The sequence below is a fragment of the Tursiops truncatus genome, chromosome 2, assembly GCF_011762595.2.
Source record: "Tursiops truncatus isolate mTurTru1 chromosome 2, mTurTru1.mat.Y, whole genome shotgun sequence".
Lineage (NCBI taxonomy): Eukaryota > Metazoa > Chordata > Mammalia > Artiodactyla > Delphinidae > Tursiops > Tursiops truncatus.
Window position 1 is genome coordinate 90,022,629 of NC_047035.1, and position 15,139 is coordinate 90,037,767.

General features: G+C 45.0%; 1 protein-coding gene across 9 annotated transcripts in view; it reads left to right on the forward strand.

Annotated features, from left to right (window-relative positions):
* Positions 1 to 1,667: 1,667 nt before the first annotated feature.
* SEMA6D (semaphorin 6D) overlaps positions 1,668 to 15,139 on the forward strand; it is a 55,093-nt gene continuing 41,621 nt past the window's right edge. For 4 of the 9 annotated variants that reach the window (XM_019929103.3, XM_073800925.1, XM_073800926.1 and 1 more), the window contains exon 1: positions 1,669 to 2,721. The gene's annotated coding sequence lies outside the window, so the exon portion shown is untranslated. Of the gene's footprint in view, positions 2,722 to 15,139 lie in introns of all 9 variants that reach the window. The other 5 variants (XM_073800921.1, XM_073800922.1, XM_073800924.1 and 2 more) reach the window with 2 other exon arrangements.

A 15,139-nucleotide genomic window follows, 5' to 3' on the forward strand; every position in this document is an offset into this window, starting at 1 on the left:
CAACAGAAAAATCACAAAGCTGTGTTGCCAAAGCTGTTCTTTCCGCCCCCTACCCCTTACTTCGAATGGGAGGAACAGCAGGAAGAGAGTTATATTTTAAAAGACTCCCCTTCTTCCTCCCTCCTTCTTCCTTTTGGTAACAAAGTGTTGACTAGCGAGGAAACAGTTCTCTGGGTGAGTCCTGCAGCAGTTCCTTGGGGTGTCTTTTTTGAGTTCCTTTTCAAGGCTGTCGGTGGAAGTTTTAGAAATAACTCAGTACAGGGTATTTTTCCTAAATGTAAACATGTAACTGTGCTGAGGAGAAAGCAGGAACCATTGAGGAAAGGAAAATCCTTTCTCTGCCCCCTTCTCCTCTCATTCACGGTAATTAACCATACTCAAATGAAAATTAAAAGTTTGGCGGAAATGCTCCCTTCTTTCTTTTTCTTTAAATGAGGGCATCACGGTTCATTCCAGCCATTTAGACCCCTCAGTGATTCATAATTCAACTGGAAATTTTAATAAAACACAGCCTGTTCTTGGATATGAAGTTTGGATTAAAATCCTCTTGTTTTTAAGTATGTGACTTTTTTCCTTTCCTTTGTGACAGTCAATTTGAAATGATGTCACTTCAAGGACATTTTCATTTCTCCCAGAACATATTACACGACACACTTGCCTGTAAAACCGGCTCATTAGCCTGCAAAATTATACTGGACTGAATGGCTTTCATTCAAAGTAGAAATGGGATTTTTAGTAGGCAATTTCTGTATTTTATAAAGATAAAACAATGTTTGATTGCTTCTTCCTAGCTGTTTTGCTTAGTGGTTGTAAAGAGAAATTGGGGCGAGGGGACGACAAATGTAATATGGGGGCGGGCTTGTAAGGATGTGCTTAAAAAATAAATCTTAGATGAGGAAACTAAGGCATAACTTTACGGAGCAACTGCGCCTGCAGCTCCTCTGGGCTGCAACGCCTTGTCCTCTAAATGTCTGGAGGAAAGCTCAAAAAAAGTGAGGGAGCGAAAAAAAGAGGGAAAGAGGTAGGAAAGCGAAAAGGCTGCTTCTCAGGCTGCAGCAGCCACCGCGAGCTGGATGACTGAGGCGCTGCGAGTTGCTGGAAGGAGCAGCTCTTCAGAGGTGGCGAGAGGGAGGGCGCGCAGCAGAGCTCCGGGGAGGAGGGACGCGGAGGCCACCGAGGGGTCAGCCGGGCCGCGGCGCCGGGCTGGGGGCCTCCAGGCGGCGCTGGCCGCGGCGCTCGGGAGAGGGCGAGCGCGCCGGGCCGCCCGCGCCTCTTGCCCTCCGCGCCCGGGGGTGGGCCCCACGCCGCGAGCTGCCGAGTGCGGGGAGGGAACGAGGCTCCGGCTCGCCTGATGGATTGACTTGAAGATGGATCGAATTACACCATTTGCCGTGCCTCGATTTGTTTGGCTCCCGCTCCGTCCCGCTGCTGCCGTCGTTGTCGCTGCCGCTGCTGCAAGGACTGGTGGTGGCGAGTTTCAGGATTATATCGAAGAAGCCAAAACCTAGAGACACAGGGATATATCTCTTTTTTTTCTAATTTTTTCTTTATTTTTTATTTTCTCTTCTCTCTGAGCGTGACAAGCTTTTTTTTTTTTTTTAAACCAGCCTCCCCCCCCCCTCCCCCCATGAGGTAAGACAGCCCTATAAAAATTTGCTAATGCTCTAGCCGCCTGGTGGGGATCGGACCCTGATCCTTAGAGCCTGAATTGCTTCTGGTGTATGTGTACGTGTGCGTATGCGTGTGTGTGTTGGCACTGGAGAGTTGATTTCTTTTCCAAGCTGTTCTCTCCGCCTGCCGTACCAGGGACGCGCAAAGGGCTGGAGAGGTTTGGCGGTCGCGTCAAAACTCGCATTGCTGGAGGCTTGAGGGGAGTGGGCCCCCCAACACTGTGCACCCCCCTCGGAGAAAATAAAAAGCGGAAGGAGGGAGCCAGCAAAAGTTTCTCGCCAGGCAGCGCCAGCTCCGCGCTCCCCCGCACCTTATCAGGGGGAACGCAGCTGCTTCGGTGCCGGGCACCACGTCCCCAGCCCGCGCGACCGCCGAGCCAAGGCTGAAGGAGCCGGCTGCTGGCTCCGCCGCCCCCTTCCGCCCGCCCGCACGGGAGCCGACTCTGGGACCGCCGGGCCAGGCTAGCCGTGGATGGGCGAGCACCCGCCCGCGCCAGGAGAAGGGGCGCAGCTCAGCAGCCGACGGACGAGCGGCTCACGGCGGACGCCGGCTACCTGTCAGTGCGCCCCCGGGTCGGACGGCCCACCGGTAGCGCCTGTTGGCTAGGGGCGGGGGCTCGGGGGACTCGGCCCTCCCCCAGCCCTCCAGGCTCCGGCACCGGCTTCTGCCCGGAGGGCGGCCACTTCCCAACCCTCCCTCTCCCCCTGCTGGCCGAGCGCGCCGCGGGCGGACTCCGGGGCCCAGAGCTGCCCGCCTCCCACCCGGCGCCCCGTTTCTCCTCCCGGCCGCTCTCCCCCGCAACTTTCCGTGCTTTGTTCTCCGGCTGGAAATGATTTACGGAAGCGTCTTGGACAGGGTCTCCGCCAGGCGGCAAGAGCCCAGCGCTGAGATGTGTTACGTTCTCATCTACCCATTAATTATGGATGGAAACAAATAAGGAAGAGTCAATTTTGCATGAGCCCCTTCTCCGGCGGCGAGAGGCATTCTGCAGCCGGGAGGGAGCCGCCGCTCGCGTCGGCAGCCGCTGGCAGGGGGATGGTGAGGCGAAAGGTAGGGAAACTTTTATCTCCCGTCTTGACAGCAATGATGTTTGTTCCTGGTCTGCAGAAACTGATACAGCGGCCGCCTTGGGTAATTTGGAAGGGCTTAAAGCTTCCTCTGTCGTGTATAACTCTTGGATTGAAACTAAAGGTTATAAGGGACTTCAAGGTGCGGATGAGAACTGGGTTTGAAAATTTTTTGTTAAATCAGCTCTCGGGACCACTGCTGTCAGGTGATTCTCTAAATCCCGATCTTGTAAAGAGCTAATTGTCATGGAGCTAGAGAGGAGTGAAGTAGCGGAGTTACAGGAACCCAGAGTAGTATTCCTCATTCAGAGGTGACCAGTCAGTAACCCAGGTTCCGGCGTCCCCACTCCTCACTATGTTCAGCTGGGATATTCACACAGAAGGAACAGTAGATCATTATTATAGATATACAGACTTTGCAAACAATAATCGGACCTTATGTCCATCACTATGGGCCACGGCTTTCCCTTAAAAATAACGGTAGTGTTTCCAGTTACTTGGGAGAAGAAATGTGTAGGGCAATTTTCCCAAGAACTTCTGGCTGCTAAGAATTTAAGTCTGCAGTAAAATGTTTAGTTGCTTTTTAAGGATTGTCTTTCCCTCTACTTGATATTTGGGGCAGTAAAGTGGGTGCTTTTATTTCAAGGCTGAAGTCCTGGGGAAAGGTTTAACATTTTTAAATCTGGTTTGGTCTCCGTTCCTCAGAATTGGAGAAATAATTGTTTGGAGAAATGTTTCAAGGTTTCTTCCTTGTAGAATTGAGAAAGCTTATCCCAGACAGCTCAAGGTGAGGATTTTACTATTCTTTTGGTGGTTTAACAGTAGCTTTTGATGCTGGTTTATCCATGTTGTTAAAAAAAAAAATCCCCTCGCTCTCTTTGATATCTAACTCAGGAAATTAAGTTGTGTGTCGTCACATTTAATGTAGTGAGCGACAGGCATGTTCTGTCAGGCTGGCCAATATGACACAAACATTTACGCTGGCTTAGATGAATAGAAATTGCCTAGTAAGCTCTGAGATTTGGGCCTATATTACCATGAAGTTGAACATCTTGAGGTAAATAAACATAGCTGAGTTTTGTTTTTAAAGTTAGTGTCCATGCTTTGACTTAGGTCCCTAGACTGTGCTCTCAGAAAGACAAATAAATAACCCTGAGATTTCCAAATGGTGTTGTTTAGCAAACCATTTTCTTCCAGTGGTACATTTGCTGAAATTAACAGCCAGTTACTGTTTCTTACTGGATTCTAGTTGTTACCTGTCCTTGTTTCTGTTAGGGATGCTACATAGGTAACCTTTTTTGAGGAACGTTTCTGTGATGCAGGACAGTGTGCCTGGAATATCGTGGCTTCTCCTTCACCAAACAGCTAGTTGACCTGAATTTGATTTAGATTTGTGGGCAGTCCACCCTCTTTCTCTTTATTTATTTATTTACGTATTTATTTATTTAGGTGCCCTCTAATGGCACCATCTGGTCTTGTCTCCCCTCGTTTGGATGGATTTGAAAGATGGTTGTGATGCAAACCTATTAGTCCTTAGAGTGAGGGTAACTTCCTTAGAGATCCAGTGGACTTGAGTTCACTGGCTGCTTGCTAAGCAGGAAGGATCTGTCCAGTAACTTGTGCTCTGCGTAAGTAGGCCCCTGAATCCTGCGTGGTGGTTTCTATTGCATGAAAGGCACACAGACAAAGTAAGCAGGAATTGGAGCTTTGTTTCACAAAAATGCCCATAATTGTTAAGGACTTATTGAAACTGGAGAAGTTCTTCACTTCTTGCTGCTCCATCAAAATAAGCCTTGGTAATTAGCTTAGTCATTGTTCTTGCATTTGAGTTCCACTAAGAGACAAAGAGTGAAAAATGCATCTGAAATAGGGTCATTTTTCACCCTTCTGATGCATTTTATGCAGAGTTAAGAGCCTGGCTGAATGTCTAACCATTTTTGGTGTAACCGTAGGAGGTGGACTCCTTTCTTAGCATATTACAAGATAAAACATTACCTTTTATTTCAGTTAATAGACTTTAAGCCTGCCCATTCTAGATTCATTTCTAGAGGAAGCAAGAAGTGCTTGAGGTATGCCAGCCAGTCAGTATTTATTGAGTCCCTGTCGTTTGCAAGGAGCTATGCTAGCCAATGTTCCAACATCAGGTGAGGCAGACACGTTTCTCTATGTTCAACTTAAGTAAGAAAGAAGAATCCAAAGAAACAGAGAGTGGCAAAACTGGATCATTTGGCAAGAAATGTAAATCTGCACCTTTTTTTGAAGGATGTTATTTCATCCTAAAGATTTTAAGGGAAGATTGTCCATACCACATGTTTATAGGGGGCCAATCTCCCTGCCTTTAACACTAATAATGCAATGTACTATTAGTGTAATTCACATGTTGAAACTCATTGGAGCAGGGGATCTCGCTTTCAGTGGCTCATGTGAATGGAGACTTAGAGTTAAAATCTACCAAAGCCAGTGTCTTAGGTTGCAGCTTATTTTGTGAACAGCTGCCAGCTTCCAGTTGTGGGGGAAAAATGTGTTTTGATCTATTCCCATGACATGTAGAGAGAATGAAAATCATGTAACTATTTTAAGCATATCATAACCCTTTTCAGTGAAGGTGGCTATTGTTGGGCTAACTTTTCCTCCTCAGACCCTGACAAGTGTCAGTGCAGCTGATAAGTGAAGCTGCTTCCACTCTTCCCAGTAGGATAACTAGGGAAACATGCTTCCTTTGAAAAGCAACCATTTACGTAACCAAGAGTGATCAAATCAGTGGTCCACTAGATACCTCACAAGGTATACTTTTCTCAAACTTTTCTCTTCTATCAAGCTTTTGTTAACTCACCCAGATTAGCATTTTAACAACCCTGAAGTGAACTTCTGCCATTCTCTCTACTTGGACACAGTATGTAGATCATCCATCATTCTGTCCTTGGCTACAACAGGCTGCTGGCTCCGTCACCATTTAGAGCTACACAGAATCCATCCGACTGTGAACAACACAGCTGGCTACAGCAATTTTTTTCTTCCACACCACTGGCAACATTGTCTGGCTGTGGTAGCTAAAGTTAACACCCAGAACAGGACGTTTCCATTGTCTGCCAACCTGTGCTGGGCCCCTCACCCGCTTCTGGGGGCACACCTGCAGAAAGGCCCTGCTGGCTTGCAGTGGCATGTTCCACTTCAGAGCGGACTTGCCTCCACCTTACGTGACCCACAGGAAAGCCTCTTTAGACTTGATACGATTAAACCACCAGAATTACAGAATTAGAAGGAGTCATTCACACCACTCATCCTAGACCTTCAGAACTCAGTCTATTGAAAGGGGGAAGAAAAGAATGAAGTAGCTTTTAGCCTGTGATCCCAAATGACTGAAAACAGAAAAAGACCCTGTCTAGTTCTTTGGAGAGCTGAAGGTATCATTGCTTCATCTCTTTTCACAAAGAACCTGTGATGGACCTAAATCTGGGACCCGTGAGTAACGGAACCCAATGCTTTCTATCACATTTTTTGGTCTGTTTTCTTCTTTTTGCTCACTAAGATATCTGTTACAGTAGTCATTGCTTGTTAAAGCAAGAATGGCATAAATTAGGTGGACATGTTTATTAGGTTATGTTGCCAAGCTTTAAAAAAAAAAAAAGACTTTTATAATTAGAAGTATTGCTTTTGGAGTTTGATGTGGGAAGGGGAGACCGCCTCATATTTTGGTGGGAGATCGTCTTCTCACCTCTTTTCCTAATGTTTACTCATGAAATCAGCCACAAAACAGCTGAGATGATGGGATGCTCCTACTGCTGATGATAATGGGAGAGGAAGAAGAGAAAACGGCACCCACAACAGCTATACTTATTGTTAGTCTGCTTACTAATTTCTAGGCACACACTAAGACCTTTATCTTAATTATGTCATGTAACAGACAACTGGGGTGGGTGAGGCAGATTCTGTCATTATCACTGCTTTCTCAAGAAAAGAACTCAAGCACCTGAGAAGTCAAGTCACTTTCCTGAGGTCTTAGAGCAGGGAAGTGGTGGAGTCAGGATTTGAACTCAGATCTCCCTGACATCTCAGCCCACCACGTCATCACTGCACTGAATCGTTTCCAGGAACACAGATCACCCTGCAATCTTCTGACTCCCTGATATTTCTGATGTTGTTTTTTTGAAAAAAAGAGTCATACTTTGAGGGAAATCTTTGTATTGAATGAAATGCTATGTACAGAATCGCTATGCTCTTAAGTTTTAACGTTTCTCTAAACTAAGTCATATTGGCGTACTCTTCTTTCATCTTTATTCCTGTTGGCCGAATAATTAATGACACTGTCTTCTTTTCAAGTGTCCTAGAACAGCATCTTCGCCCACCATTTTTCTCCATGTTAGACTCTCCTGTCCAAGGTTGCGTGGCATAGGACAAATGGCAGTATTCATCACTCGCCACCAGAAAAGGGCTTCTGCATCAGGGCGCGATTGACACTCACTTCCCTGATCTTGGCATGTGAAGACCCGTTATGTATCTCTGTCCCATTTCCCAGGAGTATTCATGGGCCCCATCAGCAGAGACAGTGAGAGCTGCAGCTGTTCACGCATTAGTGGCACGAGGACGGAAATTGTCTTACTGAAGTCTGACTATGTATTATACCGTAATATACATTTTTCTTACTTATGGTTGAGAGAGAATCCTTCTACCTCTGTGAGTCATCAGATACGTTGTTGAGAAATCGTCACCCACGCATCCGCATTTTTTGTTGTTCTTTTTTACTCAGGATTCCTATGGGAGGGAAAAAAACAAATACACATTACCACTACATAGAATGCTGAAATGTAAGGTTTTCAACATACATTTTTGGAAAAGAAGGATGGGTTTTAAAAAGTCCAATATGTTGGTACATGTATAATAAGGCCTCAGGAAGATCTGCAATTACTTAGCCTATTATTGGAGTCTGTATTTAAAAATAAAGTCAGGAGTTTCTACTCAGCTGAGGAACTGGCACATATGAACGAGAGCAGATGAAGCTCTTTGAGAAAATAGCACTTCCATTCCCAGGAGCCGGCTGTCAGCAGACCAGGGACTCAGACTCCCCCAGCGCCTACATTGGCCTAGGCCTCTCTTGTCATTAGAAGGGTCTCTGGAAACTTTTTGGTCTGCAGAGTTGTCTCCATTTATCAGTAAGTCCCCAAACCTCCCGTGGGTAATTGGTGGATCAAGTAAATACATTTTTAAAAGCTATAGAAGAAGGAGGAGAACAGGTAGCCCAAGGGGGGATACAGCATGTTGCAGTTGCTTCTGTTTTTGTCCTTGCTAGGGTAACCATTTGTTCCTTCAGCCAACTTTTACCAAGTGTTGGCTCTGTACAAGGAGGTGCCAGGGTGGGGAAACGGTTCAAAGAGGAACTGACATGGGTCCAGAGCTCAAGGCTCTTACTAAGTGGTGTAGAAAAAACGAGGTAACCACAGAGCCAAAGTAAAATGGTGAGTGTCTTAAGTGCCAGAAAACACACACGGACCTATGGTGATTGAGAGGACGGAGAAGTTATTTCTGGCCAGGGTGGGCAGGGGAGGCTTTGTGGAGCCACTGATATTCGAGCTGGCCCTTGACCTAGGTAGGATTTGGACAGGTGGACAGCAAGGGCCAGGAGGGGAGGTGGTGAGAGGGAGGGCATTCCAAGCATAGAGAACAGCTTAGGCAAAGGCCCTGGGGTGCGGGTAGGGGTCTAGGTCACTTGTCCACGTTTGGGTCCTGACCTAGACTCGCGTTTCAGGTGTGAAGAAGCAGTTTGCCGTGCAACCTACAAATAGTTTTTGAGTGTCTCTGGTCTACTGTACTTGGCCGATCGGCAGATGGCCCTGAGGCTTAAGCCGTCAGAATGAAAGGGATCAATCTTGCGATGATTCCGGAGTTTGCTCCGTGATCAGAGCTGAAACCCCACATCAACTGCCAACAGGTTCAGTGTTCCACAGGAATATCGCAAGGGATCGCGTGATTTGCCTCGAATTACCCAGCAAGCTGGCTCCCCCCGCAGAGGGGTTCAGCAGAATCACACTAGAAGGTTGATGCTTCATGGCCTTTATTTTTTGCTTTAACTTCAAGAGGCTCTGGACAGAGACCCTGTAACAAAGAATAAGCTGCATACATAGATGTGGGTTTGGGGAGGACGTGGAGATAGGAAGCCGAAGAGAGAGGAGAAACTTGTTGAAACCGTGAGAGAGGCATGAGTTGGACTCTAGGTGCTTGGGAGAGGAGCCCGCAGGCCCCATGAGGCTAGACTGCCTGTTCACGGCTGTAACTTAGCAGAGAGTGTGACACATAGTAGACGTGGTGCAGATATTTTAGTAAACATGTTAATTGAGTTGAACTTTTCATTCGATTGTGGTTATAACCTATCATGCCTGGGAAAGTTCGCAAGCAATGGGGTTAGAGCTATGGCAGCCTTTTCCTAATAGAAGGAGCGAAAAAGTGGCAGGAAACAACTTGGAGTTACTAATACTTCCTTTTAGAAAACCCCATCCTTGAGAGGCCCTGGGGATCCAGCATCCCTTTTTGGGTCTGAGCTTTCAGGATAAACTCACCCCCATCAATGCCTCTCCACGACCCTACCTTCCCAACTCCCACACCTTCACTCACCTTTCTCCCCTACCCCAGTGCCCAGCCATACTCCAAGCGAGGATGTTTGGGTATGAGGGTTTCCAAGCCATCATTAACCCCTTGAGTTAACGTAAATTGTAATCAATCCACGATTAAATTTAAGAGTGGAGGTGATAAGCTTTCTGGGAGGAAAGACCGGAAGTTCTCTGTAGTATGAGCACGTGAATACATAACAAAGGAAAACTAAAATGAAAACAATTACATTACAATTGCTTTGCCAAGAATTGCTCCAGTGGTTCAATTTTCCCTGGTATGTTTAAGTCTTTTACAAGTTAATGGTTACGTGACAGTCTGAGAGAAGACTCTTAAGTCTGAGGAAACACTGCCAATGAAAGATCAATCAGAAATTATGAAATAGGTCAATGGGGAAAAAGGGTTAAGCATATACAAATTCAATATTAGGGACTTTTCAGGAATATTCCAGTGACGTAAAGCAGAGAACCTGCTGGATCTAGGAATTAGTCTGGCTCCTACCCAGTTACTTTCTGAAGTGAAGGGCGTGCTGCCTCCCTGCATAGAGCACAGTTGCTTTCCAGACAAAACCTAAAATAAACTGGCGTGGCTCAGCTCGACTAATAATAACAGCTAGCCCTCACCGTGTGCTTACCAGGTGCCGTGGCACTGCGCCTAGTACTTTAAATATGTTACCTAATTTAATCCTCATGCTACCCCTGAGAGTGTGGGACTGATAGCTCCCTCAGAGTTAGCATTTGTTAAGTGCTGACCATGTGCCTTATACTCTTTTAAGTGGATATATGAAATCATCTGATCAGAATTCTTTGAGGTGGGTACTATTATTAATAATATCCTCATTTTACACAGGGGAAAAACTAAGGGACGGGAGATTGAGTAATTTTCCCAGGGTCAAACAGCTAATGAGTAGTGGAACCAGGGGACTCGGGTCCATGGGAAGCAACTTAGTAGGGTGGTTAAGAACATGAACTCGAGCCAGCCTGTTGGGGCGTGCGTCCTGGCTGTGTGATCGATTGGCTGTGTGATCTTGAGCAAATTACTTAACCTCTCTGATCCTCAGTTTCATGACCTAAAAGGTGGATGATGATGGTAGTACCCACCTGGTAGGCACTGTGAGACATAAATGAATTAAGATTTGAACAGCACTTAGAATGGTGCTTGGCTAGCAGTGAGTGCTGTATTTATCTCAATGTCTGTTAAGTAAAAGTAAATGCAGTCTGGCTCCAAGGCCCATGCTTTTAGCCCTTATACTATGCAGTCTCTTCACATGTGATTTTATCGTATCTCTTTGACTGATATATAGACCTTGAAGCCAGTTTTACAACCAGCTCTTCTCTACCACCACCCACTACACGTGCCACAGATTCAGCCAGACTGCAAAGGGGAATTTGGCAGGAGAGCTCCAGGGGCCTAGAGAGTCACCTCAGACCTTGACGCCTAGCTGCCTAGCCCTGACCCACATATCAGCCGTTTCAGATTCATGATGTGAGAAATCTGGCTTCCTCTGTTGGTTGGGCCGAAGGACAAAAATATAGGTGACTGGTACGTGTTCTATGCTGGTTGCTCCCTAGTCTGATTAAAACCTGAATAACACCATGGAAATTCGGGCCCTCTCCTAACAATTCCTGTCATCACCCACATCTTTGATCTCTACCGGTGGTCCTCAAACTTTAAAATTTATCAGAATCACATAGGGCTAAAATGCAGATTCCCAGGGCCCCAGCACCAATGGATCTGTGTTGCTGGGTCTGGGATGGGGCCCTGGAGTCAGCATTTTCAACAAACTCCTAAAGTGATTCATAGGCTATGGTCCCTTGGCCACAATTTGAGAAACAATGCTCTGGTGTAGCCAGAGTTTCTCAAACATCAGTGCCCCTGCAAATTGCCTGGCATTTTGCTAAAATTCAGATTCCCATCAGAGTGGTAGACTTCAAGGCTAGTGTTGGCAGGCCACTAGGTAGTAGATCTCAAACCTCTTGCCTACAGCACAGGGTGAATGGTTATGAGCCAAAGGCATCCTGGCCAGCTCATGAAAGAGTAAGAAAGTAATAAAATCTGCTCAAAGCTGCCGTTTTTTTTTTTTTTTTTTCTTTCTTTTTCTAGTTTGCAAAAGATCTTCACAGTGAGCAGAAATTAAGAAAGAAAAAGGACACTCACTTACTTCTGCTGACTGGTCTATATCATTTCCTAAATGGAGTCCTGGGCCAGTATTCATAGCAACACTTTTTGATTTAATGATAAACTGAGATAAGGGTAATCAAGCTTCATGCTTCAGGGCATCAGGTGATTGCCTGCTGCGGTCAGGATGGAATCTTTTCCCTTGTCCTTTGCACAACTGACTAGATGCATTACAGAGAGGCCTCCGGCTACACTTGCAGGAGCTGGGGCAGGAGGCCCTGGCAAAAAACGCCGCTGGATGAGATCACATGGGAAATGGTCTTGTGTGGGATGAACAACCCCATCATTTGGCCTTAATCATTTTTGTCTTTTGTTAAGATTCTACATACCCTGTGTGTATATTTCTATAAACCACATGATGAAATTGGCAGCCTACTGTATCTGGAATCAGATGACCTAGACTCCAACTTTGGCCAATAGTGGGCTCTCTGAGTGACCTAAGGAAAGCACTGTCTCCTCGAAGGCTCTGTCTCCTCATCTGTGGACTCACAATTATACCGAGCATCAAGTAAGACGATGTTGATAAAAGGGCTTCGTAAAAACCAGATAAGTGCGGCTCAAATGTAAGGGATTATTATGATACAATGAATTATACTTTATGGAATCACCATTTATTACAATCACAATATATAAATCTCCTCTCTAGATAATGATATCATGCATAATGACAGTGAACGTTTATTGAGTTCTTCATCTCTGCTAAGCACTAAAGAGTTTTATTTGCATTCTCTTATTTAATCCTCATGTCAGCCCTTTGGGGCACATCCTTTTTTTATTCCCATTTTATAGATGAGGGCACAGATACTCAAGGAGCATAAGTGAGTTTCCTTTTGCTGTTGTAACAAATTACTACAAACTTAGATGTCTAAACAACACAGATTTATTACCTGACAATTCCGGAGGGCACAGGCAGTCAAGGAGCATAAGTGAGTTTCCTTTTGCTATTGTAATAAATTACTACAAACTTAGATGTCTAAACAGCACACATTTATTACCTGACAATTCCAGAGGTTGCAAGTCCCAAATGTGTTTCGCTGGGCCAAAGTCAATGTGTCAGCAGGGTTGTATTCCTTCTGGAGGCTTGATGGGAGAATTCGTTTCCTTCCCTCTTCCAGATTCTAGAGGCCACCTGCATTTCTTTGCTTGTGGCCTCTTTCTCCAAATTCCAAGCCAGCCATCATAGAACTCCGTCTTCTGCTTGCATAGACACATCTCCTTCTTGGATTCTTCTGCCTTCCTCTTCCATCTTTTAAGGACCCTTGTGATTACATGGAGTCCACCCAGGTAATGCAGGAAAAACCCCCTATTTTAAGATCTCTTATTTAATCACATACGTAGAGTCCCTCTTTCTGTGTATAATAGCATATTCACAGGTCCTAGGGATAGGGTGTGGACATCTTTGGGGATGGAGGGGGACATTCTTCTGTCTACCACAGTTAAGTACCTGCTAGGAGCACACAATGGCAGTGTCAGAATCCAAGGCCAAGCCTGTCTGACTTCAAAGCCCATGATCTCAACCACTCACTATAAAATCTCCTCAATTCAGTCAGTGAAAGAAACAATAAAATCGCAGAACATAAGTAGTGAGGAGGGCCATGTTACTTTTAGAATAATCAATCGGGGGTTTTTAAATATCATTTTAGCAGTAACAACACAGAAATTAACCTTACTGATCTCCATGTCCAACTTTGTACTAAGCATTCTATATATATAGTCATTCACTTTTTTCTTGTGAGGCTGAATATTATTTACCTGGTAACTGAATTGGCAGGGTCCCTGAATCCGGTTGTCTTTCATGGGGTTGACTAAATAAAGAGCATTTGGGGGACCAGGGGACCATTCTGGAGGACTATACAAAGGTATTTTAATGGAGCTCCTGGTCCAGCAAAGGATGATTGACAAAAGGTGATGGCTATAACCAGACCATCCTTTGCTGTCTCTGGCAGTGTCTCTTGGCCCATTGGACGTGGTTCCTCAGGCAGCACTTACCCCAGCCCATCCACTGATAGACAGCCAAGACCATCTCCAACTTATGAGGCTTGATGTCCTCAGAGGTCAATCAGAAAATCGGGAGCCTGTGTTTTGCTAAGAATTGTAGAAAGTTATCAGAGATCTCTTTCCCACTCTCTTACTTTTCTTCTCTCTCTCTTTCTTCTCTTTGCCGCACACTTCGCTGATTTCTGAGGCTTAATGTCGTTTTAAAATTCAAAACGTGCACCCGTCACTGAAAAGGCTGTGAGAGGACAGAGCTGGAGTCTGGAAATCTGGCCTGGCTCCTCTGTTAGCCCACCAGATAGCTCTGGACAAGGCCCTGCCCTCGCTGGCTCTAGTGCTCTCGTTAGAACAAAGTGAGGTCGGGATGGGCATCAGAGACAGTCTAAATGATTTCCAAGTTTCTTTCTAGTAGTAGGATTCCATAATGTTATATTTATCGCCATATTTTAATTGCCTCATAGTAGCACATCTAACAGTGATTTAAAAAAAATACGAATCCACTCCATGAATGTGCATAGAGCTATCTGTACAAAGAGACAGACACACAAGTAGTCCAACTTCTCAAATTTATTATTGCCATTTACATTTTACAACACTTTGCCCTTTTCTTTCAAGATCACTTAAACTTCACTGCTGCTAATATTGAGTTTTTAGACTCAATTTTCAGAAATACATAGATAATATTTTCAGTTAGCAGTAATTGCACCTCATTCAGCTCTCAGGGGTTGATACGCTACCATTGCACAATTTCCCTGTAATTTTCAGTTACTTCCCTGGAGAGCCACTCCCCATGGAATGTGTAGGACAGACAGGGCAAATGAGTTTCAAAGTAGAGAGCCAAACCTGATTGGTAGTAGCTGTTGCACCTTGTGTTGTAGAAACTTATGGGGCTACGTCTAAGGTCAGGGAGAAAAAGGATGGCTTGACTGATTTGCAAAGTCTTCTGTGAAAAAGGGAGAGGGCATGGTAGCTTCCGTACAACAAATTCGCCATCTTTGATTCAGTATTTTCTTTGGAGACACATATCCCTCTTAAAGCACTCACACTCATTAATGATCTCTATACAGGTTGCTGAGTAATTTAATGCAGATGTCATCTGGCACGATGTCTCAGAACCGAGCTTGAAAATAAGTAACTCCTAATGGAGAAGGAAACTTGATAATGATTACTTTTGCCAGTTCTTACCATTTGCTTCATTTTGTTGCTGTTCCCTCAATTATGAGGGAATATTTTTAACATTTTTAACTATTTTATCAGAGACTCAAAAATGCGATGAATGGTTGTGCTACTACAGATAACACCTTCACCGTAGATGTATAAATGTGGACATATATAAAAATAGAACACCACCACACATATACACAAACACATACAGAGGTTTTAAATAACTTTTCAAAGTCAGACACACATAGGTTGGAATCCTGCCCCCTATCTGCTGACTAGATGTGAGAAATTGGGCATATCACTAGCTTCTCCAAGTCTTAGTTTACTTTTCTGTTAAATGGAGAAAACGTCCCTTAAGAGATGGGAAATAAATTTAAAGCTAATGCGTGGAAATTGGCCAGCTAGGTCCTAGAACACAATAGGTGCTCGGTCATGTTGGTTTTGGCTACAAATAACAGAAAACC